The sequence below is a fragment of the Neopsephotus bourkii genome, unplaced genomic scaffold (genome assembly GCF_033783945.1).
Source record: "Neopsephotus bourkii isolate Nb327-2 ecotype Australia unplaced genomic scaffold, CSIRO-AGI_Nbou_v1 NB_1638, whole genome shotgun sequence".
Taxonomy (NCBI): domain Eukaryota; kingdom Metazoa; phylum Chordata; class Aves; order Psittaciformes; family Psittacidae; genus Neopsephotus; species Neopsephotus bourkii.
In genome coordinates this window covers 6,567,913-6,593,116 of record NW_026902113.1, presented here as the reverse complement: position 1 = coordinate 6,593,116, position 25,204 = coordinate 6,567,913, and the positions used below count along the sequence as shown (strand labels likewise).

General features: G+C 42.8%; 1 protein-coding gene across 7 annotated transcripts in view; it reads right to left on the bottom strand.

Annotated features, from left to right (window-relative positions):
- ZMYM2 (zinc finger MYM-type containing 2) overlaps positions 1 to 17,564 on the bottom strand; it is an 88,778-nt gene extending 71,214 nt beyond the window's left edge. For 2 of the 7 annotated variants that reach the window (XM_061374332.1, XM_061374333.1), the window contains exons 1-2: positions 16,407 to 17,564; positions 15,384 to 15,441 (exon numbers count right to left, since the gene is read on the bottom strand). The gene's annotated coding sequence lies outside the window, so the exon portion shown is untranslated. Of the gene's footprint in view, positions 1 to 15,383; positions 15,442 to 16,401 lie in introns of all 7 variants that reach the window. The other 5 variants (XM_061374330.1, XM_061374334.1, XM_061374336.1 and 2 more) reach the window with 3 other exon arrangements.
- Between the last annotated feature and the right edge of the window lie 7,640 nt (positions 17,565 to 25,204).

The window sequence follows — 25,204 nt, the reverse complement described above, 5'->3', positions numbered from 1 at the left end:
CCAGGGAGGTTGTGAATGCTCCATCCTTGGCAGTGTTCAAGGCCAGGCTGGATGAGGCCTTGGGTGATATGGTCTGAGCGAGGTGTCCCCGCCCATGTCAGGGGGTGGAACTACATGATCTTAAGGTAATTTCCAATCCTAACTATTCTATGATTCTATGAATTCTGAGCAATACAGTACAGTTTAAGATGCAATTATCCAGACAGCACTCCAGAAGAACATATTTAAATTCCCATGGGAATTAAAAATAAATAAATAATAAAATATTATTTCAATATTTCATTTCAAAAAGCAGAACAACATGCGAGGAACTGAATTAAAAGGAAACAAGATTGAGCAGATAGACAAAAATATTCTCAAGAGCATGGATGCCATTTAAAATTTCACCATATTAAGTACACAACCAATTCAAAAAGACCCCCCCATAAAAACATGAAGACTACTATAAGGAAGTCTGAGCTACGAAGATGCTGGAATTGTAATAGTGGAAAGTTTCATATACATTTGCCCTGTTCTTTACCTTTTGATAGGCATGGTTCAAGACAAGCTACTGAGCTGTCAGAGCAAAGTTCTGTCCAAAACGCCAATTCTTGAAAATTTCACAAACTGTAACATTTTTGTAATGAAACAGAATATCCAAGAAGCCAAAACCACAGTAGGAAACACAGGAAAAAAACTCTGTGCGTTGATGTTAATTGAGGAAAAGATCGGAGATCACATCTAAGCTCTCTTTCTAGGGGTCATGTCAGAGGGGAAGTGTCATAGCAAACTGCTAACAGAAGATTTTAGAACAAATCATGAGGGCCACATGGCAGTCACTTAAGATTTCTAAAGACAGTCAGCAATCTTCTATTTCAGTATCTGTAACCAATTACTTCAGGAGAGGGTCAATAATGATTGCCCAAATAATTACAGTCTACAATCCTATATCATCACTAAACAGACTGACAGAAACTACAGCTGAATAAATATACAAAAGACAAATGTACAGGGAGAGAATTAATATGTTTTTTGCAGAAGAGATAGTGCCTCACAGGACTACTGGAGAGATTTTTTGAAACGTTCATGTACCTGTTGACCAACCCTGATTAAACTGGTATAGCACACAAGACTTCCAAAAGGCCTTCACATTCCTCACTAGACTGCAGTAGCAGATGGAAGATTGGTTAAGTCTACAAGGAAAATAAAATACATAGAAGATGAGTGCTTATTTGTGTGTTGTAAAAAGACAGCCAGTGAAATAATTAAGCAGCTTTAATAATCTATTATGCAGGAAAACATTTTTTCTTCATTGTGGAGTCACTGCTGTAGAAGGCCATAGAGGCCTGAAATGCAACCAGGTCAAATATGGATCAGGCAAGAATGAAAATAAATGTTCTCATGACTGTTAAACATAGTAGTCCAAAGGCAACTCTGCGAAAGTTCTTAGCCAGCCAGCTGCTGAGAACCAGAATACACCTACGGGGGGAAGGAGGTGGGGGATGAGGGGGTGGGGGTAGGAAACAAACCACACTGTAGCTGCCAGGTTTCTATTCTTAAGACATCACTGATGCAAATGCAAACGGGTTACTGAACTGTCTGCTAACCTAGTAGAGCAATTAATCTTACCAACAGAGGAATATTATTATTCTTACATGCAGAAGACTTGTCACTAGCCTCATGGAAGCTTTACCCACTTACCCAAAATCTGAATTTTGGCCTACGACTTCCAGGCTGATTTCAGCTGGGGATAAGAGTCAACACTTAGGCAAAATAATCAGGTAAGAGGCTAATCTGAATGCACCTCAATGTTCTGTGATCTATGTTTTAATGATGAGCTCTTCACCCTGACATTTATTTGACCATAACATCACTTAACCCCTTAATCCAGCTACTTCCAAGAGTTCTTATCCTGATTATAGAAAGTCACTTTTTATCACTTAACTTTCCAGAACTCTGATGATCAAAAACTCAGTCTGTTGTGAAGACTTTATGCAGCTGTCAAGCAGCTCTCTCGCTTAACAGTATGCTGTAATGTGTTACTACAACTCAGGAACAGTCATTCCCTAAAAAACCAAATGCAACTACATACCTTCGCCTCTTGGAGTATGAGCTATCAACTGAACCCCAGTGATCAACAATGTATGGCACAGTTCACCCCCAAAGCAAAGTAAAAATCACTCCAATTAAAACCACCTTTAAGCAGCTCTTTTACACTGCAACTAATGCAGTCTAACAGCCCAACTATGACCACTCATAAGGACTGAAAAGCGCTAGAAATGGAAAAGTAATCCAATATTTTTAAAGTGTTGCAATTTAAGCCAGGTTTAAGCTCAATCTGAATGCTGCTACTGCAGCCCCATCTCAGTTTGAGTAGCGAATAACATACACTGTGTATGGACAGACACCTGCCTACGTGAGTAGGACTCCGTGTTGTAAGGGTAGTGTTTGTAAGGCCCTTCTGGGTCATCAGATATATAACTCTTACCACACACAACCACACAATAAAACCATTTTTGTTAAACTTTCTTACTATAAATATTCAGCATTTTTTCTTGGTGGTGGGTTTTTGGTTTCAGGTTTTTTCCTCCTTATATCCTTCCTGAGGAATATCTAGTCGTTGATCCTAGTACTCTATATTCAGATATATGGTAGCTCTTATTTACTGTGAACTTTCACATGTGACTTAACTAAAGTTTTAACACTTCTGAAGGTCCACCTAGTTATCAGGTCCCTAGACTCATTTTGTTATTCTATCATGTGGCACAGCTGTTTCTGCAACCACACACATAACCAGACAAAAGTTGATCCATCTGCCAGATTTTCCTGCTGGAGCTCCTTTCCAGCCAGATCAGCTCCCCAGCAGAAAAATTTCTCTGTAACACCACTAACAGCTGTGCCTGAACATAACAGGGTTGGTGCTGCAGCTCTTAACTTCAGTGTAGAGATCATTTTAGTAGACACAATAGTTGTAACAAGCTGAGAGGAACAAGAGAGAACTGCACTACCCTGACAGCAAATTCTGCATAAAAACACTCCAAAATGCACATACTAACTTAAAAGGAAGCAAGCAGGGACAGACTGAATATTAAAACACATCAATCCCCTCATCACAATCAGTAAGATATCTGAAACGTGTCAAGCAAACCCAACATACATTACAGCCAGAACAGCACAACTATTTCATCAGTTTACCAGCTTCACACACAAATGCTGCTAACAAGTTCGACAAATAGGTGCATACTTTGAGCTAAGCTCAAGTGCAAGTATTCACAATACCAAAGTAAAAGAAGGAGCGGTCTTAAAATACAAGCTCATGATAAATTTTAACCAAGAGTCTCAATAACATATGACACTAACCCATCAATGTATCTGTATAGCTGTTTTTTCAAAACACAGTTAAGCATTTCAGAACACAGTTAAGAGCTTTCATGAACAATACACCAAGTTTATGTCTACAAATCTAATCTATCCATTGCCTGAGCACCATCACTGCAAAAGTCTGAGACCTCATTATTTCAGCCTAGAGACACTACTCCAGAATTTATTTTTCAGTAGGTTTGGAGCAGCTTCAAATTTCATTCTTCCCTCAGATTTTCAAAGGAACTGTATGGACTGAAGAAATTAGCTTAATGAAAGTCATTATGTAACACCCAAAATTTGTTTGCCACATAAATGTAAGGGAATTAGAGAGGACATACACAAAGACCTGTAATCTAGCAAAGACACAACTAGGAACAGTAAAAAGGCAAGATCTACATAATGGAAGAAGTATCTTGAAGCACCTGACTCAGTAAACTTTGGCTTTATTCAAAAGCGAATTATTTCAAAACTGAAACTAAAGCTGAAAACATTCAAACTTCAGTATCTCCCAAGCACCTTATCTGCACTGCAGCCACCTGTATTATATATGAATGCTAACATCTGATTTTCAACTGGTATCTCCAGGAACATTTGAATACCTTAACACAGCCTCTTCCTTAAGTCTTCCTACTCAACCAGAGCCAAGAAGTGCTCTTCTGTATGCATGACAGAATCACAATTCAGGGTCAATCTCAAATTTTATTCTATTCAGGGTCAATCCTGAATGCAAGTGTATCCATACCAAGCATACTGCAAGATTACTCACAGGCAAATAGGTGGCACTTGGCATAGCAATTCATGGCAAATTGGAATCATCATGTGGACTAACTAAGCCTAAGTTTAGGGCAGCCAAATCAGTATGTATCTTCCTCCTTAAACACACACTTTCAAAGTATTTCATGGCTGTTTTATCATGAAAAAGGTACTGATCAGCAGCCTGTGCCAGTGCCTCACCACCCTCATCATGAAGAATTTTTTTCCTATTATCTAATCTAGCCTCTTTAATTTTAATGCCATTCGCCCTTGTCCTATCACTACAAGCCCATAAAAAAAAGTCCCTCTCCAGCTCTCTTGTAGGCCCCCTTTAGGTACCAGAAGCTGCTCTAAGATCTCCCCAGAGCCTTTTCTTCTCCAGGCTGAATAAACCCAACTTTCTCACTCCCTCTCCATAGGAGAGATGCTCCAGCCCTCTGATGATCCTTCATGGCCTCTTCTGGACTTGCCTGAGCAGGTCCACATCCTTCTTATGTTGGGGGGCCTCAGAGCTGAATGTAGGACTGCAGGTGAGGTCTCATGGTAGAGGAGCAGAGGGGGAGAATCACGTCCCTCAACCTGCTGGTCACACTGCTGGGGGTACACCCATGACATGGCTGGTTTATGGCCTGCAAGCGCACACTGCCGGCGCATGCTGAGCTTTTCATCAACTAACACCCCAAATCCTCCCTCTCAGGACTGCTCTCAATCCAGCCTCTGCACAGCCTGTACCTATGCTTCAAACTGCTCTTTTAACTGATGTATTACAGCAAACACTACAAGCTTAGTATAGCTACTAATAATAAAAGGCTCTAAGCAAATATTCCAGTTCTCAATCTTTCATAATTGGTATAGTTGCATTGGTTATACTTTGATACAACTGTATGATGATTATAGTGACTATGCTGTAAGCACCTAACATAACACAAGCAGCACACATCTTTCAAATTTGTCAAGTTACTAGAAACTGGGGGCACAGCCAGTCATAAACCAAATATGAAAAAACAACCAGAGACAGAAAAAAAGAGACATCTCAAGCGTAAGGATGAAACTTACTAGATTTAATACATCCTGTAGAACCTACATATCTAGAAACTGAGCAATTAACCACAGTAATGCCAATTCTGTGAAGAAGTTAACCTTCCCTGTAAAGTACACCTTAAAAAGTCAGTACATTTGAGATCATTTTAAGAAGCTGTTTTTAAACAGTTATTCCATGCAGTTACATTTTATTAGTAATTTTACCCAAACAGGACAAATTCTTATTTTTGTGTTTTGGGGGACAGAAAGCATTCAAATTAACCTACAGTAAGTAAAGCACTGCATATCAATGGAGACCATGTGCCTAGTCACTGGTATCAGACTTAGCCTAAACACTGCAAGTTTAACAGAACAGCTGATGCTGGAAGAGACCTCTGGATATCACCTTATGAAAAGCCACCCCAGCTCAGAGCAGTGACAAACTAGAAATGAGTTTCACTTTTGAAGTTACGTCAGCTTTCAGTATCTGTAAGGATACAAATTTACTAGCCCCTCTGCTAAACTTCACCCTCTTCCATTGTTTGATTATCTTAGCTATTCAGAACTTCCCTTGCTGTAACTTATACCCATTACCTGCCATCCTATCGATGCGCATCCCCAGGAAGAGCCTGGCTTCATCTTCTCTGTACTTTCGCATAATTAGTTGAAGACTGCAGTAACATGTCCCTCCAGCCTTCTCTTCAGACTGACCACACGCATCCCTCTCAGCTTTTCCTTCTCATTGCTCCAGCCCTCTAAGCCAGTGGCTCTCCACTAGGCTCACCACTGATATATCAGTATCTTTATTATAACAGCATCTACCTAAAACTGGACTAAACACTGCAGATGTGGTCTACCAAGTACCAAACACCAGGGAACAATCACCTCCCTCAAACTGCTGGCTACAGTCCTGCTGAATTCAGCCCAGGATGCTGCTTCCGTTCACCTCTGCAAGAGTGCATTATTCATGATCAACTTGCTGCCCAGCAGGACTACCTTAAGTTGCTTTGCATCCTGTCAGCGTCCAGCGAGTACTATTCCCCATACATTTTGGAAACAAAGACAATTTATTAATTGTCAGCAAGGACTTTAAATGCTATTCTTCGTTACTGCTTCCTCTTGTTTGGTTAGGGTTTTTCTATTTTTTTATTTTAAACTAGTATACAATCTACATTCATATACCTACAGCCCATGAAGCAAGTTAACTGTGCACAGGTAACTGGTAACTGCCATGCCTAATGGCACATTCCCAGTTTCGAAGTGTCTGACTGCACAAACCTTTCTAACTAATACTTTTTTGCATCTACTTAGAAGAGCAAAAACTGTCATGCCATAGTTTGTAAATGAACAAGTAGTTTGTAGATAGATCATTTTTGTTGTCTTTACCTAACATCACTTAGTAGCCTCAACCAGATTCTTTGTCCCCAAGAAACACTCAAGTATCACCCAACAACCTAGTATTTCTGTTCCAGTATGGACAAACATCTTCAAGACAGTTTACCTGCAGTGACTAGCATTCAATGCATCTAGTAATTCAGAACAAGGAAAAACAAATATAATAGAGTATATGACTACTATGCTACATACAGGTGGAAAATCCATGTAGATTATCACCAAGTAAACAACTGAAGATGCAGTATAACAAAGCAAAGAAAAAATCTTAACATTGCAAGCAAAATAATATAAAAAAAGGAAGGCTGAGAAAATTAAAAATCAGCCACAAAATAGTTCAAATTCTATGCTGAGGTAAGGTTGACAGAAAATGGAATCCAAGGCAAGAATGGGTATGGTCAGCAAGGCAAGTTCAATAGGTTTTCACAGCTGCAGTCAAGGGCTGGCTGCAAGCTACATTATGCAATCAAGACTCCAGCTTATTGAACTAGTTTTAAAAAGTAAAAGGTAGCTTTATTTTCAAACAAGATGCATACTGTGTTTGCTAAGGCTGTAGTTCCACATAAATAAATAAACCACATCCAGTCTAGGACAGGACTACCATGGTTTTGAATTCCCACTCCTCCCACTTTATCACAACTCTTTCTCCCTTTCTCCCCGTTTACAGTCTGTCACAGTAGCTATTGAGGTAGAAAGATGAAATACAAAAAAACAACAGCAAACAACCAACACCTACACATCCCCTCCCTAAAAAAAAAAAAAAATTCATTTTGATGATTCACGGGGCTAAACTGACTCCAAAAAAAGAAAAAGAAAAAAAAAAGGCTAGTGCTGGTACTAAGAAGAGAGGATAACAACAATTCCAAACCAGGTTGGTTTAAACAGTCATGCAAGAAAGCAGGTACGCTTATCTGAATTTAATCCCATGGAAAATACACTATACTGAATTTGTTCTATACCAGTATTTTGTCTTTTGAGTCCAAATCTGCAACTGAAGACTTGCAGAACAAAGTGTATTTTAAGCCCCTGCTTCCACAGTCTGTTTAACTTTGCTAACTTTTCAAATCCTCTTTAAACTTCCAACTCTCAGTTATGCTAACTGCTGAAAGGCTACACACTGTTCCCTGCCTGAATTTGTATCACTTATGCAATAATCAGCACTCACAAATTAAACCTTCAGTACTAAGGGGGTGGGAAAAGCAATCTATTATCTAACGTTACTCGGTGCATAGTCTCTTGTAGACCAGAATTAAGTCACACCCTAATCTATTCTCTTCTAGTTGAGGAATAGACTTAATTTCTACAGTCTGTTAATAGAAAGCATGTTTTCTACTTGTCCTTAAATCATTGTTAGGTCTTCTCCAAACTCTCCAATTCTTTTCAATTACTAAAAAATGCTGGACTTCATTCAGCTCATAATTGCTGTACTATACACAGTTATTAGTCAGACCATCTCAGTATTTCTATTTGTTAATTCTCTGGATAGAAGCATACATAATGATGGCTAACAGGGACAATGGCAATAATGTCAAGATATATCCAACATTTGTGTCTGTAAAAACTAACAAACCTTTGCTGTGCTCCCCATTTTCTGTCACTTCTAGATTGCAGTTATTTATTACATGTATGACAGAACTTCATACCTGGGCTTTCTAGATATGTCTTGGCTTATTTAATGAGGCACCACACACCAGAACAGAACTTCAACTTCCAAATGAACACTTTTCAAAGTAATACAACCACCACAAGAAAGCTAATAAACAGCACCCTCACCACCCAAAACTAATGCACACAGAAATGCTATTGCTATTAATTCAAAACACACCTAGTAAATTCTTGAGCTTCACAACAATTCTTAAATGTATATAGGATGGTATATTTATCACCAATTCTTGCTCAAAGAAAATGATGACATTATTTCAGGTATAACAGAACACTAGGTCCTCTTGCCTTCCACACACACATTTAAAAAGTAAAAAAAAAAAAAGAAAAAAAAAGACACTGATGCCACACCCATATATTGCAACTCTTAATCACAGGCTCCTAGGAGCCAAAGTTATGCATGACATTATGCTAGCCACTGTACAAACACAGAATAAGATTGTTCAAAGAGCAAATAACCTAAACATAAGGGACAACAGATGGAGAGAGACAAAAGGGAGAATACAAGGAAACAGCACCACCATAAACAACAGTTAGAATTAGTTCTTGTTCTAAGGATGGTGTGCTCAGTCCCAGGGCAACAGGAAAGGTGGTGGTCTGGCTTTGTTTTCAGCAGGCTTTGTTTCGTTAAATTAACTACTTTTGCATTACCATGTTGCAAACTGTTTTAAAGAGTACACACAGGGAACTTCTCCATGCATGAGTAGCATCACCAGAGAATGAACAAAAGTGTGTAACTACCCATGACGTCACTTCCTAAACAGCACTCAAAATCTCATTAACAACAAAAAAGACAGACAATATCCTTCACAGCTAAACCCCAACTTTCATTAAAGGCAAGTAACCTGTTATTTTTACAATCACAAAATGCAGAAAGACCAGTCAGTCAAAGCAGAAGAGAAGGAATCCACTCTTGTTCAGGATTCTTCACCCTTATCATCAAAGCAGGATCATTTTTACAACTGTAAGAAAAACGTGTTACCACAAGATACAGAGATTAAAGGTGAGGCATTAGATTCAGTCATGTAATTTATTAACACAACTAAGTAACAAACAATTAAAAGACAGCTTACTACATGGAAGAAAGCTGCAGTCTGTTAGAAGAGTGGTGTGTGCTGTGCCAAAAACAACGGCTAGGTTATGAGCTTAAACCAAAGATCTCATGACAATGCTGTCCACAAGTGACAGACAGCATGGAGGTTTCTCCTTCTGGGGGATAAGGACTGCCTTTGTGATAGCAGTCTGAGCTAAAGGTCAGACATCCACAAAAAGAAGTCATAAGCACACACTGAGATTTAGCTGGTATAGAGGCAGCAAGTCCAGAAAAGAGACCTGAAGGTCATCCATACATAGATGATAGCTGAGTTTATGAATGAGATTAACAAAATAACTTCTAGAGAAATGTAACGTAGTACTAGAGGTAAATGCCAAACTGGAGAGGTCTGACATCAATCTAAAGAAAAGGAACTCCAGAAATTTTCATCAAGGTTAAATTTTCAATGGGCTTTTGTTTAGAGTTCAGGACTGTTATATAGCAAAGAGCCTAAAGGAACACAACATGCCAATATGCTTCCACCAAAGTCTGCAGGAGGAAAACAAACAGGTCCATGTTTCTGAGAGTGACTGTGAGCCATAACAGGCCTAAATTAGAAAATGGTACACAGTTACTCTACAGGTTATGCCCTATTTTACCATCTTCTTCCAATGCCATCTTTCACACATCCAGAGAATTGAGGAAACTTCACGTAGAAACCAACATGAATTCTTCCACAATGACACTGTCCTCTCTTAATGATCTGCTTTGTTTGCTGGCCCCGCAAAGTTTGACTGGTGGGCTATGGTGCAAGTATCTAAGCAATTGTTCTACCAGTTAACAGTGTATGACCAAGTGTACATCACTGCTTTGCACAATCTACTGAGCAGAGGAAAAGGAGGAATTAAAACAATATCCTGCTTAGCATGTGTCATTAAGTACTAAAAGTAATGAGCAGGGACTGTTCCTTGACAGACTTTGGTACAGCACTGGGTACACACAGATTTATGTATTAAAGCTTTTAGAAGTTACAATGATACAAACTGAAGGGTTCTTACAGTCTTCCAAAAGTTAAGGAAAAAAGTTCATGAACCTTCATGTACAGTTAAGTACAGAGTGCTTAATTCATTGATTTTAGATAAAAAAGTAATATACTGTTAAGTATTTGACAAACCCAAAAATATCCTTTCTGCACAACAGCAATGCATGATTAAGTAGTCTCATCTCAGACAAAGGAAACAAAAGAAACAACACAACCCTCTTGTGCTACAAAGGCTCGGTAGGGTTGGGGATTGCAGTGGTAATGCCCAAGTACATTTCAAACCATTACTGCAGCTACTCTGTTCACAGCACTGAATACTTGTTTCTGCACCTCTGCCTCGGTGATGAACCCCTGCCACCCCCTCAGATTATTCTTCAGTGACTGACGGTGGTCAAGGTAGCTCCAAACGCTTGAGAAAAACAAAAAAAGATGGAATGCTTAAGAATTAGGACAAACTTACAAAGCATAAATACCCTCTGAACACAGAACAGTTTGAAAGAAACATTGGTGGCAATTGGTCAGTTGACCACAAAACTGTATAATCCATTATGCTGGACTAGTAAAATCTGAATTTGTGGTCTGTATTATAACCACTGATTGAAATAATTTTGTTCTCATAGCAAACTGGAGCAAGAAAACAAGTTTCATCACTGAATCCATGAGATGCTTCTTGAGTATTGTGTTCAGTTCTGGTGTCCTCAACATAAAAAGGACACAGAACTGTTGGAACAAGTCCAGAGGAGGGCCATGACAATGATCAGGGGATTGGAGCACCTCCCATATGAAGATCAGCTGAGAAAGTTGGGGCTGTTCAATAGGTTGCCCAAGGAGGTTGTGAATGCTCCATCCCTGGCAAGTGTTCAAGGCCAGGTTGGACGAGGCCTTGGGCGATATGGTTTAGAGCGAGGTCTCCCTGCCCATGGCAGGGGGGTTGGAACTTGATGATCTTAAGGTCCTTTCCAACCCTAACCATTCTATGGTTTTCTATGATTCTCTGTGGTTCTCTATGGTTCTGTGAAAGCTTGAGAACCACTCAGTGGACAGTTATGATCAAACCTGTCTTGAAGACAGCTACTGATCTTATCTATTGCAACTGTTGATGTTCTCCTCCATGCAGACATATAATCTTGTTTTTCTCTGTGTGTGAGTCCGACTGAACTCCAGTGGCAGAATTTCACAGAATAAATAAGATTTTTGTCTTAAAAACGGTAATTTCTGGAAGTTCACAGAAGATAACTGCCTTAAATTACACCCAGCTCTGGCCAAATCCACCACAAAATCATGTCCCTAAGCACCACACCTACATGCCTTTTGAGCACCTCCAGAGATGGTGAGTACACTACTTCCCTGGGCAGGCTCTTCAGATGCTTGACAACCCTTTGGTGAAGAAAGTTTTCCTAGCACCCAATCTAAACCTCCCATGGAGCAACCTGAGGACATTCCCTCTTGTCCTATTGCTTATTACCTGTGAGAAGAGACTGACCCTCACCTTGCTACATTCTCCTTCCATATAGAGAGCAAAAAGCTCTTCCATGAGCCTCCTTCTCTCCAGGCTTAACAACCCCAGTTCCCTCAGACACTCCTCATAGGACTTGTGCTACAGACCCTTCACCAGCTTCACTGCCCTTCTCTGGACCTACTCCAGCACCTCCAAGTCTTTCTTTTAGGAAGAGCCTCAGAACTTAATACAGGACACAAGGCACAGCCTCAACAGCTCCAGGTAGAGGGGCACAATCCCTTCCTAGTCCTGCTGGCCACATACCTTCTGGTACAAAATAGGGTATCTTGGCCTCCTGGGAATACTGCTGGCTCATACTCAGCCAAGCCAACCAGAACAACAACGAATGCTTCTTAGCTATCACAGTGGGAGTACGGGATGGAGATCCACATAGCAGTAAGATAGAAGTCCTGCTGATGTATTAAAAATCAGGGAAGCACCTGAGAAGTCACACAGGAATTAGGACTTCTCCCCAGAAAAGGCAGCAGGTTAAACAGCTCAACTGAAGCGAACATAAACCTATGCATGCAGTATTGGCAACAAACAGGAGGAGCTGGAAGCCATTATGCAGCTGGAAAACAATACAAAACCAGTCCAGCCCAACGTTAACTGAAGAGCAGCACATGCCACACAACTACATTCCGTAAGTCCCACACTGCTTCCTTCCACTTAAAATTTCTCTTAGAAATACAAAACACCGACAGACTTAGAGATCTTGGTCCAAAATGAAGACTCCTAATGCTAGCACCTAAATTGAGCAAATCATTCATATACGAAGTTAGCATCTACTGCCAACCCCATCTGCCAACAGCATGTAGGGTTGGCTACAAGTATGGAAGAAAAGGGAGGTTTCCTCTTAACCGTAATCTCTCAGAAACCCAGTTATCCTCCTGGAGCATTCACCCAGTAAGTCTAAATTACTGAAAGCAAGATAAAGCTTAAAAAAAAAAGTTAAAAAAAAATGATAATCAAATGTTAAGTTAAACTCAACATTCAGCAAGCAGACTACAAAACTCATGTAGCACACAGGGCTTTTAAAAGCCGCATGAGGCAAGTATGATCTCAAACTTCTTGGGACAGTTTACTAGTCTTTTGAACTCTTCTGAATTTCAAGTTTCAATCCCTTTCCACAGGTAGGTTAAATTCACTATTATTTGTGATGCACCTGTATTCTGTTAATAAGAAACAGTTCTCCAGGAACAGTGGATTTTACGTTAATAACAATACTTGATACAAATTCTTCACAGAACTCCTCAATCTGCTTTTGCTGCAAACTGTATCAACTGATTGCAAACTGAAACAAGATGAGAGAACTTCACTAATTCTGTATTTAGTCCTCAAGATCAAAATGAAAGCTACCGTAATAATGCAACATTACTCATGATGACCAATACTGCTCATGGTGCTGCTGGATAAAAAAAAAAAAAACCCACAAAAAACAAAAAACAAAACCACCTTAAAGCCAGCAAAAACCTGAAAGAAGTTGTACCGGTTTTGGTCCCACATTCCTCCACATACTTGAATAAGCTCTGCAGAAGACAAAGAAACTTGCTTTCACTTTTTCACTGGCATTTTCACATTCTTGCTAATGGAAATCCCTCTTAGAATATTACTCCAGGATAAGAAACAGTAGAATGCAATCCGATATTTGGGTAAAAGAGGATTAGTAATAATGTAAACCAAATTTAGTAGATATTCTGATTAAGATAGTCTTTCAATTTTTAAAAAATTATTTAGCTTAACTACCTAATAATGTCCCACTATCACCTTTATGTCACAAATTGTGGAATTTGATTCCTATAACTGATGTTGCAGCAGTCAGCACCAAATATATTCCCTCATGCAACAGCATGGCTTATCACAGGCCATAGGGTACACTTTTTACCTCCAGTCATGTGCTAGAGAAAAGGCTGTACCACCACAGTTGGAAGATAATGTGCCATCTACAAGGCTGGTTTCGTACAAGACATTAGCGTAATTCACAAAACCAGCTGGCAACTGCTTACTGAGGTTTAGTGAATCTTATCTATACAGCTGTTCTTGGCAGTATCCTCATCTTTTCATAGGCAGCCACACAAAGCCGCAATAATTTTTTCAAACCAGCTCCAGTACACATCCTTTTCAACTCCCAACACAACAGCCTCCCTTCCAAAGCATTATGTGCCTTGATCACTCTTAGAAGTAACTTTTTCAACATGAAGAATCAGAAAAAGAGTAACAGCTGCTAGACTGGAACACATAATGCATCAGAAGTAAAATTAGATGGCACCCTTATATCAAAGACATAGTAAGAGTTAAAAAACTTAAAATTACAGTAAGAAGCCAAGGTTCAGAACAGATCACTTTATTAATGACAACAGGCCATACAAACTCTTAGGGTCTTTCATGAGGTTTGTAATTTTAGCACCTCAGAATGATTCCAAATCTGATTCCTTCCTCCTAAGCAGTGAGGTTTTGCAGAGAACCACTCATTCTTTGTAAATGTAAGCTACCAAAAAGTGACAAAGGAAGTTGCAAGCTACGCAAATCTGGGAAATTACTATGTACAATGTCAAGGAGGAAGGAAAAAGGAAAAACTTCAAGATGCCAGTGGTGGGGAAGACTACACCACCTGAATCGCTCCACTGCCCAAGCAAAGAAGCCCAAGCACAGGAGGCACTACCTCACTGTTTGTTCTCTGACCGCATGTTACCACTGGACCCAGTTGCACTTCCCACCACAGCTGCCACCTCCCAGCCCACAGCCCCTGAACCTCTCCCCATGTAAGCGCACATCATATCAGTTTTCCCTCAGGTGCACTACTTGGTGATTTCAGCATCCTTCATGCAAAAATAAAAATAGAATTATTAAACAAGGCACAAGCCAGAGAGAAATCACACCCAATCCTAGACAGGAGTTACTAATCCACCTCTCCTCAGCCAACCTAACACCCAACAGAGATCACAACCTGCTCTGAAAATCCCACAGAGGTACACCAAAAATGCTTACTAATAAAAAGCCGTGCATTTCCCCAGAAACCTCCAGCTTTTTGGGGAAGGGGCAAAGCAGATGTCTCTGAAGCCCACTCAAGCACACAAACTGCCAATGGTGCCCAACAACATCACCTGAGCAAATCTATGGGTGTGAAGAACCTGCATGAACACAAAGAAAGATGCTAGACTACACTCTGAGAACTGCCGGGCAATATTAAACCCCTCAAACCTCATCTTTGCTTCAAAATATGCAGGACACGAGACTGGAGAAACAACGGGGGAAAAAAATGTAAAGATGGCTAAAGATGTCTCGTCACGGATTTTAATACACACTCCAAAACTCTAGAGGGCACCCGAAATATGCCCTCCCCCTCCCTCCCGAGCTGGGTAACGCGAGCAGCGGCAGCAGCCCGTCGTCTGCTTGCCGGAGTTGGTATTGCAGGAGCGATGTCTGCAGCAGCAGCAGCTCCCACCCCGAGAAGGAGCCGCCTCACAGCCATTACTGGGGCTTCGCCCCAGGGCAGCAACTGCTGGACCCAGGAATTTCTTCACCCAACCCCAGAGACCCCTCCTTCTACCCCTGCCCCTGGGTAACATGAGGGAGGGTGGATCAAGCCCTCCCTAAGAAGGTCTAGCAGAGGCAAAAAGAGATACAGAAATGGCACTCACAATGGAGCTCCCTCTCCTTGTTGGTCTCTGCCAAGGCTGCACCAAACTGGGCTGGAGCCTAAGGGAAAGACACGGGGTTAACGTGAGGCAGGCAGCGCCCCCAAGCAGTGATTCCTTTGCGTGGCCAGAGCAGGTACCGCCTGCATCACCCACCACTTCCCTTTAATCTCAACCCTCTATAAATAAATAAATAAATCGGAATTACCCTCCCCGGGGCGAAGGCGCACTCCTCCAGCCGCCGGCTCCTGCTGAAGGAGAGGGACAAGGTGCCGCCCCGAGGGTTCCTCTGCGCGAGTGCGGGGGAAAAGCAGCGGCGGCACCCACGGCCAGGAGCATATATTACCTGCTAACTTGTCTAAGCAGCCCTGAACCGGCGCCCCGGGGCTCGCTAGGCCCACAGCGGCAGCGCCTCAGCGCTGGGTGAGCGCCTCGGCTGGCCGCACGCTCCCGTTGCAGTTGCCCCTGGTCTCTGGTTTGCCCCCCTGCAGTCGGCCAGCAGCACTGCCGCCTCCTGTCCGCCATTAGAGGGACCCAGACAAACAATACGGGAATGGAGCAGCGACGACGGCAGTATCAGCGGAGCGCCGGGCACGGGAGAGAGGCACACGCGGGGGGGGAGGGGGTGGCGGCGAGGGCGGTGGGCTGGGTAGGCACAGGGGCAGAACAACGAGGGCCCGGCGAAGAAGGGAGGGAGTTAAAATAGGAGGCGCTAAACTAGACCCGGCCCTTCCCCCAAATGCCCCCGGCCCCCCTCCCAGCGGCAGCGTTGCCCCCGGGCGCCCCCCATTTACCCCCGTCGCCCACCTCCGGGCCACAATGGTTATCCGCGGGGCTGCCCTGGTCCTGCCCGCGCCGCCGCCACAAGGGGTGGCGGCGCAGCGGCAACGCCACCGTGGGGTACTTATCCCGGGTAGCTCGGAGACACGGCGGCCGCTCTCCCATCCCCGCCCTGGGGGCAGTTCCGCGCCGCCACCCGCCGGCCAGCTCGTCCCTGAGGCGCAGCACCCCGCACCCTCACCTTACCCGGCTCCCCCACTGCTTGCGGGCACGGACCCCCCCGCGGGGGACGCACGCACTCTGCGCTACTCCTCCGCCGTCTCAACTCTAACTCGGTCCAGTCCCGAGCGAAGCGCAGCTGCTAGCGAAGGGAAGGAGGAACGGGGCCAAGGGAGCTCGGGGAGATCCGCCTCCCTGTCCCGCCATTGGCTGTCTCAGAGGGCGGGCTCTCACGCTGAGCTAGCGGAGTGGGTGGGCAGCCCGTCCATCAGAGCCGCCCGCAGACGGTTGACCCTATAAACTGCCAATCTTTCTCCTGGGCATGCCTGGGGTTTTTCTCACTTTGATCCGTCAGGTTTGAGGAACCCGGATCGTTGCCCACCGAATCATTACCCGCTTCCGAGGGTGGCGCTCCTTGACAGCAGCAACTTGCAGAAGTTCTCGCTGCCGCCTGCCCATGTTCTGCTGGCAGGGAGGGTGCGCTGCCCGTCCTAGCCCTGCGTTCAGGTCCCTGCGGGCGCCAAAGCCCCGGCCGTAGAGCGCGGGCTCACCTCTCCCTCTCTGCCCCCTAGCGATGGGGTTGGCGGGGCTCTGTCATGGTCCCCCGAGAGGTACAACCCCGTTCCTTTCCTCGGTAGGGGTTTGCACCTGGGGCCACTTCCATGAGGGACAGACCGTGGATAATGGAAACGCTCCCCCACGGGCAAGGGAGAGCGCACGGATCCCAGGGAGGGCGCTTCGCCAGCGCTGGGCAGCCCGCCCTGCGGAGCAGCGGCGTCCGCGCCCTGGAACGCCCTCTTGCCCCAACCGCTGTGGGGGAGGGCGCCATGTCAGCCGCCGACATGGCTCCTGGAGGAGCTGCTGGTGGTGGTAGTGGTGGTGGTAGCAGTGGTGACGTCCTCCATTTTGTCGGAAGCTGCTGCGGGGAGCTTGGGACCAATTCGAACCAATGTGGGGCGCCCATTTGAGGCGCCTCTGCGCGGCTCCCGCGGGAAGAGGCGCCGGGTGCCCCCGGCAGTGCCGTGGGGTGGGGAAGAGTGCCGAGGGCGGCTAGGCGCCGGGAGCCAAGCTCTCCGCCCGTCCTCCGCCAAAATGGAGGATGCGCACTTCCCTTGCGCGCCTCCTTCCCCCCGCGCTGGTCATGGCATTCACGCCCGCTCCTTCGAGGACCGGGAGAGCTCAGTCTCCCATCTCGCGGGCCGGTCTCGCTCTACCCTATATACTCATCCTCCCCAGCCCATTAGAGGGGGAGAGAGTGCGCGGTGCCCCCCTTGCCTCTAGCCGGTGTCAGTTCGTGTCGACCACGCGGAGCAGTGTCCCTGGAGAGACCGTCTTGGCGTGCGCCAGGAGACCGACTGAAGCCGCTGGCGCCATTTCCAGCGCAGCGCTGGGAGGCTCCCTCGGGATCCGCCCGGGCAGCCCAGGAGCAGCCCTGCTCTTGACTGTCGCAGAAGTCAGTTAAGGGATGGCTCCTTCCTCCACCACCCTTGCTGTGTTAGGTTAATAGTTTTTCTGTGTGGGAAAGACCAGAAATTTTCTATCTTCTATTGTCACAACAGTACATCAAATTTCTTCCCAATGGTCGCACCCGGAGACACAAGCTTCAGTCAACAACTCAAGCCAAAAGCTTCTCCAACACTGTTACTGTAAGTTGTGGATGGGAATTAATGTGTTGGGGATTATTTTCACACCATTTTAGCCATCAGAGGAAGCTTGGAAGGGCCACTTGGTGCATGGGGAGAGAACACCTCAGGGTTGGTGGCAGCTTGTGCCTGAAAAGAAGAGGTGAGCTGATGGCGAAACAGCTCTTGCACAGCCACTGCCAAGGAAGAAGGTGCCATGGAGATGAATCACCACCCCTTTTGAAGGTCTCCTCAAAGCTGCCCTGTAAATTCATAAACTTTGTTGTACTGCATCACACCACACCTTCCGCCTAATACTGTTCATGGTAACCAGCAGCTTTTGAAACTTCAGCATTCAGTCACATGTGCTCTATCAGGTCAGCTGGCTCCTGACAATTTCCATTATTAGCCTTGGATATTTTCTAGGTTGCTAAAAGTCATCCTCCACATAACATATTTTCCAACCTTTCCAGTTGGTACATCTTAAGAAGACCTCTTCTGTTCTAAAACGGTTCTTATCCATAAATATTTATGTTCTGATGAAGTTCAGAAAGAAATTCAAGAAGACTTAAGCACCTGGTTTTGAGAGCTTTGATACATCCAGAGATGGATGGTAGAAAATGAGTGGTTTTCTAAGTTAGAACATCTTAAGTGAAACTTATAACTTAGTAGTCATGAAAAAAGTAATCAAACAGCACCTTCCTCTTACCACTGCCCTAGTAATAGACACTGCCTAACAGTGTTATATTGAACTTTTATGTAGCAAGGTAGCAATAGAGCATTTCATTAATGTTTTAGACTGTATATTTCAAACAGATGTTAATAGTTTTGCTTGCAATTTTGAAACTCTACTGAAATGTATTTATATATAAAAGTCTATAACTCCACAGAACCCTTGTCCCCTTATAGACACGTAACCCTATTTTTTAATTCATGTTTAAATGTAAAAAAGAAATAATGAAATACGCCATGACTTTTCCATTTTTTTCTCAGCTGACATAAAGGAGGAAAATGTTAAGACACCTACGTAAATTCCTCTTCACCTGTAAAACCATGTGTAAATCAGAGTATTTTTAAGAGCAATCCAGATCAAGTAATTTACGTTTTGAAAGAGTTAGTATTAGCTCAAACACTAAGCCGTAAAATCTCTTCATGAAAACCAGAGAATGGATGTATTTATAGGCTCCACACCACTGATTCCATGGACAGGCCTGACGTCAGCAACTTCACTAAAGAATGTCAAACTTACTGACTGGCAGTAGATAAATTCAACAATGCTGAACCAGCAGTATGCTCAATGACTTACAAGAAAAGTGACATCCTTCTATCTGTCATGGAGTAAAATTGTTTCAAAAAGCAGTTGACTGTATTTGGACTGAGAAGTAATCTGATATATTTTAAAGAGTTTATGTTTCAGCGGGAATTGTAAGCATATTACCAAGCCAACATTCAAGTGATGCATACTATATTCTAGGAACAGGATGAACATAGTTTAAAGATGCCTCTTGCTATCAGAAGTATTTATGATAAAGAACAGGGACATTTGTTCTAGAATTAGAAGGAAACATATACCTTTCACTGAAGGGCTTTTTCAGCCTGATCACTGCTTAGGTTTACATCAACCTAATTGTCTGGGTGTCTAGAACAGAGTTTGGAAGAATGAAAAAGAAATTACTTCTTTGCCTCAGTCTTCACTGGCAAATGCTCTGAACGCACCACCCAAGTCTTAGAAGGCAGACGCAGGGACTGTGAGAATGAAGACCTTAGACCCACTGTAGGAGACAATCTGGTTCGAGACCATCTTAGGAACCTGAACGTGCACAAGTCCATGGGTCCTGATGAAATCCATCCACAGGTCCTGAAGGAGCCGGAGAATGAAGTTGCTAAGCCACTGGCCATCATATTTGAAAAATCATGGCAGTCAGGTGAAGTTTCTGATGACTGGAAAAAGGGAAATATAACCCCCATTTTCAAGAAGGGGAAAATGGATGACCCAGGGAACTAGAGACCAGTCAGTCTCACCTCTGTGCCTGACAAAATCTCCTGGCAGATTCTCCTGGTGGAAGGCATGCTAAGGCACATGAAAAACAACAAGGTGCTTGGTGACAGCCAGCATGGCTTCACTAAGGGGAAATCCTGCCTGACCAGTTTGGTGGCCTTCTATGATGGGGCTACAGAACTGATGGACAGGGGTACAGCAGTTGATGGCATCTACCTGGACTTGTGCAAAGCGTTTGACACTGTCCCACATTACATCATTGTCTTGAAATTGGAGAGACATCAATTTGATAGGTGGACCACTCGGTGGATAAAGAACTGGCTGGATGGCCACACGTAAAGATTTGTGGTCAATGGCTCAGTGTCCATCTGGAGATCAGTAACGAGTGGTGCCCCACAGGGATTGGTGTTGGGACCAGTCTTGTTCAACATCTTTGTTGGTGACATGGACAATGGGATCGAGTGCACCCTCAGCAAGTTTGCAATGACACCAAGCAGTGTTGTTCAGTTGATACATTGGAGGGAAGGAATGTCCAAAGGGACCTTGACATGCTTGTGAGGTGGGCTGATGCCAACCTCATGAAGTTTAACCATGCCAAGTGCAAGGTCCTACACCTGGGTCAGAGCAGTCCCAGGCACAGCTACAGGTTGGGCAGAGAAGAGATTCAGAGCAGCCCTGTGGAGAAGGACTTGGGGGGTTGGTCGATGGGAAACTGAACATGAGCTGGCTTCAGTGTGCGCTCACAGCCCAGAAGGCCTGCATCAAAAGGAATGTGACCAACAGGTCAAAGGAGGTGATCCTGCCCCTCTGCTCTCATGAGACCTCACTTGGAGTCTTGTGTGCAGTTCTGGTGTCCTCAACATAAACAGGACATGGAACTGTTGGAACAAGTCCAGAGGAGGGCCACGAGGCTGATCAGGGGTCTGGAGCACCATCTGTGTGAAGACAGGCTGAGAAAGCTGTGGCTGTTCAGCCTGGAGAAGGAAAGGCTGTGTGGAGACCTCATAGCAGCCTTCCAGTATCTGACGGGGACCTGTAAGGATGCTGGTCAAGGGACTCTTCGTTAGGTACTGTAGTGATAGGACAAGGGGAACTTAAACAGGGGAAGTTTAGATTGGATATAAGGAGGAAGTTCTTTACTGTAAGAGGGTGGTGAGGCACTGGAATGGGTTGCCCAGGGAAGTTGTGAATGCTCCATCCCTGGCAGTGTTCAAGGCCAGCCTGGACAAAGCCTTGGGTGACATGGTTTAGTGTGAGGTGTCCCTTTTAATAGCAGTGGGGTTGGAACTAAATGATCTTAAGGTCCTTTCCAACCCTAACTATTCCACGATTCTACTTGAACAAGATGCCTTCCCTACTTCATATATGTAACCCTTGAAAAGCAGAGGTTCATGAAATCCTTTAGAACACAGTTTATTGTAACTGATTTGAAGATTGGCTTGGGGAGAAAATGTGTTTGGAATGCAGATAAAACATATTTATAGAACTTTGTTTCCACCACCAGCAGAAGTAAAAATGGAGTGTAGTCCTTTGTAATGTATGTGACCCCAAAATTTCTTTTATTGTTGGCCTCTATACTGCCCTGCCACACAAACCTTGTAGTCTCTGCCTCACAAAGTTTTATTGATTTTTTTTATCTTACTCTTTTATTTACTTTCTTCCCCTACTATTTCTGCCAATATTTGTCTTTCTTTTCTGCCCTTAATCTCACTTATTTCTCTATTTAGCCTCAATCCCGTTGGCCATCACAAAGAAGAAAGATGTTGACGAACAGTATTAGTTGATGGAACATGTCACATTTTCATGGTCTTTCATGGCATAATGGAATTCTGGTCTGCTAGATGGTTGCCTAACACAACTTCAAGAAATTGTGTTTCCTCAGAGAGGAAAAAGATTCAAAAAAACAAAACCAGCGAACAAAACCCAAATATATAGAATCTTAAAACACCTGTGGCCAATAACACCTTGATCATTCTGGTGTTCTGATTTTGGGGTTTCATTAGACATTGTATCTAGTCTTTATGGACTAAAGCTCTTAATGAAAAAATACCATATGTGTGTATATTTTTGTGTTGCACATAACAGAACCCACATTATAAAGAAATTGAAAAAAAATTGCTTCCTACAAAACTCTTACCTGTGGTTTTCATTGTGGTTGTTGAACTACATACGCTTTCCATAATATTTACAAACAAACCAATATATATATCTATAAATAAATTGCTTATAGCTGTTTAATTTGCAGCTTATTTAACCAAAAGTGATCTTTCAAAAGGTAAAATAATGAGACAATATATACTATCCTGTGAGATTACTATTCAGTACATAATATGTCTTCAAATGAACTTCATGTTCTAAACTGGGCAACCACCCCACAGAAAACATTCCAATACAGTAAAGGCTAAGAATGTAATACCCAATAAAGTGTTATTCTGAAATCACTTGCAGTGAGTTTACAATAATCAACATCATTTTTAGTGGCAAAATAATTTTTATTAGTTTTTAAACATTTGAGGTGTTTAGTTGGATAAATCTCTTTTGTCTTTATGGAGTAGAAATGACAGTGCAAAACAGAATATAGGACCCTAAGACTAGAAGAGACTCCCTAGGTCACTGAAACCAGTTTCTTGCTATTACAGGAAACCATGTCATATAATCCCGTCCAGAAAATTTTCAAGCTCCATTTTAATGGTAGTTTGATATGTTTACCCCTACTCCTGTTGCAAATCTCTTCCAGAACTTCATTGTTTCACATTAAAAACCTTCCGATTTCCAGACTAAATTTCTTCAAAAATCTGTTTGCTTTTGGGCCAGCATTCATCCTTCAGCTTAAATAGCTATTTTCCCTCCCTGGTGTTTACCCCGCTATATTTATAGACAGTAATCATATTCCCTCTCAGCCTTCCTTTTGCTAGACTAAACAAAGATCTTTTAGTCTCCTCTTGTTCAACAGACTTTCATTCCACTAGCCTTTATTGCCACTTGTCCCAGTCTGAACTCATCTGTCTTGAATGTGGGTTTAAATTCCCATCATATTCCATTTTAGATTTAATTTCTACATTGTAAAGTGTAGTATTTCCATATCTCCATAGAATATCACAGTCTTGGGTGTGCAGTTGCTTTTTGCACAACTATAGTAGCTAACTACCTTCTATTGTAGTAGTACCTGTGTTCTTTTCTACACCACTTACTGGGAAAGTTCTCCATTAGCAGCAAAATTTTTATTAGTGTCCAAGGGAATGACCTTGCATTTTGTATTCTAGCAGGTTGTTTTGTTTCCATTAGCTCAACCATCAAGATCATTCATTGTTTTTCCAGATGACGTGCCATTGCAGTTGTGTTGATGATTCTGCCTAATTTTGTGAAACCAGCCAATGCAATAAAAAACTCTCAAAGAAATCTATTAGCAGACACTTTCCATTTTGATACTCTCCTGTTTGGTACTACCTGCTGCCATTTCCCTTATTCTGCTCAGGAAAATACCATTTTATTTATGTGCTTCTGATGGATAGCAAAGGGTTTTTTGCCAGTCAGTCCCTCTTTCCTTGAAGGCTCCCTTCTTGTTCTGTTAGCCTTTCAATACACTGTGTTAACACCAGCCTGTTGAGGAGTAACTAATTTCTGTTTCAAACTCCTGGCCTCCTCAGTTCACTTGACTTGATTAACTAGGTCCCCTAGTTTAGCAAAATTTGCCTTAACAAAATCATGAGGCTTAGACAGAGGCCTCTTTTTTGTTTTCTTTCCATGCAGCTTACACTAAATCAACTTGAGGGTAACTTTTTACAACTGCCTTTTCTACACTGTCCTCAAAGTGCTCGAACTGTATGTCCAAGTCTAAAATAGCATCACTTCATGTTGGTTTAGTGACATTTTGCTGAGAAAAACTATCAGTTATGACATTAAACTATGTTTGAGGCCCTGCCACCATTAATAACATTTGAACTCCAACCTACTAAAACAACTGTGGGGGGGGGAGGTGGGAAGAGGAAATAGCTTTACCACTTTAGTGAGCTGATGTGACTTGTCAGGCAGGTACTGAAGCCCCCATATTGACAGCACAGAAGAGCGTGTAGTCTGAAAGAGGATGAAATGCCTCCATTTTAGCAGGAGGGAGTTGATGCATGAACCTAGCTTTTTTGTCTTACCATAACCTATCTTTGGAGTCATACCTGTGTACGTATTTTTATATATAAAGAAAATGACTTGTTCTTTCTAAATCCATCTTTTTCTCTGGGTTTTTACTAGTGAATTTCAAAAACTTTTGGTCACAAATAACTAATCAAGTAATAGATTGGGTAGATCAAACCTTTTCTAGTCTCCTCCTAAACAAGATCTTTCTACTTACAGGTTGAAGGGCTCTTCACATGGGGTCTGTAAGAACAGTGTTGAAAGAAAGAGCTTCAGCATACAGGAACCTTCAACTCCATTTCTTTCCATTAAATCTGGCATATTGTATTCCGTTCTTTTCCTGATATTTCTCATACTGAAGAGCTTGAATAAGATCAGGCTCCATGAGGTTTAGTGTGCAGTTTCCCCACAGGCAAGTTGCTGCATGACAAAGCTGCTTCCCAAAGTAGCAGTCCTGTCCGCTGCTCAGTGACTGGCTATAAATTTATCCCGTTCTATGCTGACATGAGCATTCATGTGGCTAAAAACTGACCAATTTTCAGTTGGACCAACACATCTGATCTCACTGCATGTGCAATCAAACAAGTGATAGTGCCAGATAAGGGGGTTCAGTAGGAAGCACAGGGGAACAATGTGTATCCCGTTTGTGAAACTGCACTGCTAGCCCGCATAAATCAAAGTGGTGCTACATAGATGAAAACAAATTAGTAGATTTCGCCTGGTGATCTGGCTTCTGCTTTATGTCAGTCAGATCCACAGTGTAATTTTTAAATGGTTATTAGCATTTTTTAGAGCTGGCTGAGAGAAAAAAAATCTGCAAAACATGAAATTGTGAAGTGAATTCAATTTCATAAGGCTTAAAATGGGTCAGTTTTTAAAACATTAAGAAAATTCTTGCAGAAAATTTAATTAAAAGTCAAATTACTAAAAATCAAGATTCTATTACTGCAAATCCCTGTGATTATAGTTTTGACAATATTTTGACACATGCTACATAGACAAAATTGGAAAAACTGTAAATTTTGCAAACCTTTTCATTTTCAAAGCAAAGTCATTTTTCTTCAGTGTCATTCAGT